Source organism: Octodon degus, unplaced genomic scaffold, assembly GCF_000260255.1.
Source record: "Octodon degus isolate 3935 unplaced genomic scaffold, OctDeg1.0 scaffold00033, whole genome shotgun sequence".
Classification (NCBI taxonomy): Eukaryota; Metazoa; Chordata; class Mammalia; order Rodentia; family Octodontidae; genus Octodon; species Octodon degus.
Genome location: NW_004524609.1, coordinates 1,816,484 through 1,821,398, shown reverse-complemented (window position 1 = coordinate 1,821,398; position 4,915 = coordinate 1,816,484). Strand labels below are relative to the sequence as shown.

General features: G+C 45.2%; 1 protein-coding gene across 1 annotated transcript in view; it reads right to left on the bottom strand.

Annotated features, from left to right (window-relative positions):
• Window positions 1-4,915, bottom strand: part of Efcab3 (EF-hand calcium binding domain 3) — a 66,644-nt gene that overhangs the window by 15,601 nt on the left and 46,128 nt on the right. The gene's annotated exons all lie outside the window — the stretch shown is intronic.

Here is a 4,915-nt window from a genome sequence, read left to right as displayed (position 1 = left end):
TGCTTACACATGCGCGTCTGATTGACTTCACCTGTGAGTCTCTAGCTGCAAGCAGGGGAGATGGCTCAGCCGGGTAAGCGCTTCCCTGGCAAGCGCAAGGGCCTGAGTTCAATCCCTGGTTCCACAGGGAAAAAGAAAGTCCAAAGGTCTAGTTGCATCCATTTACCTATAAAAGCCTCAAGTTGTTTTTTGTTTTTTTTTAAATAGCTGAGTAATACTCCATTTTACAAAAATACCACACGTTTTATCCATTCCTCAGTGGATGGGCCTTTGGGTTGTTTCCAAAATTTAGCTAATATAAACTGCGTTGCTACAAATGTGAGGGCACAGACATAACTGCGGTGTGATGTTTTTAATTCTTCTGGAAAAATACCCAGAAGGGGAATTTCTGGGTTAAATGGGACCTCCAATCCAAGCTTTTGGGGAATCCCTACACTGACTTCCATGTTTGTACCAGCCTGTACCCCCACCAACTGGAGAAGGGCCCCTTTCTCCCTACAGCCAGCCCCTCCAGTGTTTGTTGACTTCTTGATGTCAGCCATTCTTTCTGGGGTGAGATGGGATCTCAGTGTTGTTTTAATTTGCATTTCTTGAATGACCAGAGATGCTGAAAATTTTTCCATATATTTATTTGCCATTTGTATTTTTTCATCTCTGAGAAGTGTATATTCATCTCAGATGCTTGTTTATGGATTGGGTCTTTGAATTTTGGGGGGCCAATTTTTTAATTATTTTTTATTATTTTGTTATTTAAAAATTAAATTGTTTTATTTAATTTTTAAAAATATTTTAATTATTTAGTACAGAGTCTACAGGGTCTCACTACACAGATCAGACTCATCGTGAGCCTCCTGTTTTCAGCCCCCCAAGTGCTGGGATTACAGGCGCGCACCACCACGCCCAGTCTCAGTCACCGTCTCAGTGCGCTCCGGGGTCAGGGCCGGCACAGCATGCTGGGGATGGAAGCTGGGTCTGTCTAGGCAGCTGCTGTAATCTGCTGAGCTATCTGACCGGCCCTTATGGGGGGGCCTAATTTTTTAAAAAAAATTTATATGTTCTAGATCGCAGGCCTTTGTCTGAGGGACAGTTGGCTAAAGTATTTTCCCAATTAGTGGGTCGTCTTTTCACTCTGTTCGTGACTTCTTTTGATGTGCAATAACTTTACTTTTTTTTTCTTTTTTTGTGGTACTGGGGATTGAACGCAGGATCTTGTGCTTACCAGGCAGGCACTTATTCTACTGAACTATCTCCCCAGCCCTGCAATAACTTTTCTTTTTTCTTTCTTCTTTCTTTCTTTTCTTTCTTTCTTTCTTTCTTTCTTTCTTTCTTTCTTTCTTTCTTTCTTTCTTTCTTTTTTTGAGGAACCAGGGATTGAACTCAGGCCCTTGCCCTTGCCAGGCACTTATTTTACTGAGCCATCTCCCTGCCCCCGCAATAACTTTTCAATGAGATCCCGTTAATGATCCTTTGAGCATTTCCTGTGCAGTTTGTTTTTTGTTCAGGAACTCTCTACTCCTACGTCTTCAAGATTTCTCCTGCTTTCTCTTTCAGTAGATTTAATATTTCTGGGTTTTTTGGGTCACTCAGCCCGCTCTGAGGGTGAGGCTGGCACGGCATGTGGTGCCAGGGATGGAACCTCGGTCCCCGGCGCCTGCCTAAGCAGGCGCTTTATTTTATTTATTTATTTAGTTAGTTAGTTTTTGGTGGTACCAGGGATCAAACTGAGGACCTTGCTCTTGCCAGGCAAGCACTTATTTCACCGAGCTATCTCCCTGGCCCCTAAGCAGGTGCTTTAGACTGCTGAGCTATCTCACCAGCCCCCGTTTTTGTTTTAATATTTAGATCTTTGATCCGTTTTGACTTTAGTGTGTGGCAATAGGTATGGATCTAATTTTAGCCTTTAGTATGTGGAAATCCACTTTTCCAAGCACCGTTTAACGAGAGACTGTGTTTCTGCCAATGAACATGTTTGGCCCTGTTTTCTAAGGTAAGGCAGCTGAGTGGCTCCGCGGCTGCATCTGCGTCTCCTGCGCTGTCCACTGTCCCTCGTGTCTGGGTTGCCAGGACCACGCTGATTCATCCCGGTAGCTTTGCAGCATAGTTGCAAGTCAGGGACTGTGAGGCCTCCTGCTTGCCTTGGTTGCCCAGGATTGCTTCTGCTATTCTAGGCCTTTTCTGGCTCCAGATGAGGTTTAGGAAGGTTTCCTCTGGCTCTGGGAGGTGTGCTCTGGCATCCTGACTGGGCCTGCTGTACACTGGACTAACAGTTTGGGAGTCTGGCTCTTCGCACAGCGCTGCTCCTCTCTTTTCCATGAGCAAGGAGTATCTCTCCATGTTTTGAAATCTTCAGTCTCTTTTTTTCAGAGTACTGTAACTTTCAATGTATAGATCTTTTTCTTGGTTTTCTTTGAAAATGTACACAGCCTCACCTCACCCGTGCTTTCCACACCGACTGACATTTCTTTGCTGCAGTTGCTGTTAATACTCTGCCAGGAAACCAGACGCCCACGTCCCTCAGCTGGCGGTCTTGTTTGGTCTTCTGAGACAAGGTCTCCGTGTGCAGTCCAGGCTGGCTGTGGGCTCGCTGCGTCGCCAGGCTGGCCTCACATTTGCCCTCCTCCTGCCTCAGGGGCCGTAAGTGCTGGGATCACAGGCCGGCACCATCACGGCCTGACGCTCTTGGTTCTTTAAAGCTACCTAATATGAATTGCCTTAACTTCTTTCCCACACTATACTTTTCCTATTCTTTAATCTCCTTCCTTCCTCCTCTCCCTTCCCCTTTCTCCTTCCCTGCCCTTGTCTCTTTTCTTCCCTCCTTTCTTCTCTTTCTCTCTTTTGTTCCTTCTTTCTTCGCTCTCTTCCTCCTCTCCCTCTTTTCCTCCTTGCGCCTCCTTTCTTTCTTCTTTCTCCCTCTCCTTTTCCCTCTCCATCCCCCCTTTCTTTTCAGTACTTGGGATTGAACACACACTCTTCACACCGAGCTGGATTCTTTTAATTTTTTTTTAAACATTTAAGGCTTTATTAAATTCCCTCTCTCTCTCACTGTTTTGCCTTTTCCCCCCAGTGGGAGATTTTCTTTTGTATTGTTTGGATTCTTTTAATTTTGTGGCTGGGTGTTGCCAAGTCACTAAGTCGCCCAGCCTGGGCGCCAACTCGCAGTCCTCCTGCCTCCGCCTCCGAGTGCTGGGACCAGCGCTTGAGCTTGACACCTTTCTGTCTCTGCTTCCCAGAGTGCTAGATCACAGGTGGGCGCCACTGAGCCTGACTTGAATACGTTTTTTGGATAGGTATATGTTTTCAGTATATAACATGTAGGCATTCGGGTGAATTACGCTTGTCTATAATCTTTGGTTCGGGTCCTTGCCCTGCTCGGAATGTTCTGCTTACTGCTCACGCTTGATTTCTCGCAGCACTCCTCGTGCCCACAGGGACTGCAGGCGCTGGAAAGCAGGCGGCGGGGGCAGTTCACGCAGCTCCATTTTATTCTGGAGCTTAAAAGTTCCATTTAATTAGGATTAAAACTTGTAAGTATGTAACAGATTAGATGTAGCACATTAGGTTGGCTTAATATACTGTGCAGTGTATCATGTCTCACAATGTTATATATTTATATGTGTCATATATGCATCTATAGCTAAGATACCACATATAATTATAAATGTAAATAGATATCTTCGACATCCGAGATACTATATATTACGTATTATATAATCACATATGAATATATTTTACATTTACGATATTATATATGTAGATATATTGTATAATCATAAACGTAAATGTATATCTTAACCCTCTAGGTGTATATAATAGATGTGGTATGCTTCGCTGTAGATATGTGCATATGTACACACGTAGTATAATAAATATATGTAGTACACTGTATATAGCATCATATAGCAATGAATGTTATGGAAAAAGTCAGGGAAACAGATAGGGTACTGGAAATTGCGACTGTATTTAAATATACACTTTATAAATAATTTACTGAGATGAAAATTTCTTTTTCTTTTTTTTTGTATTGGGGATCGAACTCAGGACATTATGCTTGCCAAGCAGGCACTTCAGCCACTGAACTAACTCCCCAGTCCCAGAGATGAAAATGTATATAAGAAAATTAGCCATTTGATCCAGGTATTGTGGTGCACACTTATAATCCCAGCACTTGGGAGGCCGAGGCAGGAAGATCACTGTAAGTTGGGAGGTCAGCCTGGGGTACTGACCAGCCTGGACTACATAACAAGACCCTGCCTCAAAAACCAAAATCAAAACTAACAAATAAAAAATTAGCCATTGGAGTTGGGCATGACGTTGCCTGCCTGTACTTCCTGCACTCTGGGAGCTGAGGCACAAGGGTTGTGCGTTTGAACCCAGCCAGGGCAATTTAGTGGATTAGTTGTCCCTGTCTCAAAATAAAAGATAGAAAGATCCTGGCTTCAAAGCTTGGTACCACAAAACCAAACCAAATCAAACCAACAACCCCCTCAAAGCAAAGCAAACAAGCAAAAAGTTAGCTATCAGAAGTGCTCTCTCGCTGACAGCGCAGGAGCTGTGATTCCTCACAGGTGGGCAGAGGGGCCTGCTGAAGGGGCCTTGAGAGAGGGAAGGACGAGGGTGCCCCTGGCTTCGCAGTCCCCTGCAGTTATCGCAGGGTGGTGTGGCCGCGGAGCAGCGAAGCCAGGGCCCGAGCTGGGTGTGTCTGCGGGGTCCACGGACAGGAAAGAGGCCTGGGGTGGCACGCACGGGCGTGCAGAAGGTGAATGGGAGAGGTAGACCTCGGAAGGTTCCAGACCCTCGGGGCTGGAGAACTTCCTCCGTGAGGTGCTCCATATTCTTGTGCCGTCTGCTACATGAGGCAACTGAGCCCTGAAAGGGGCTGGTGTGCCTGACGAGCTATAGTTGTTTTTTTTTTTTT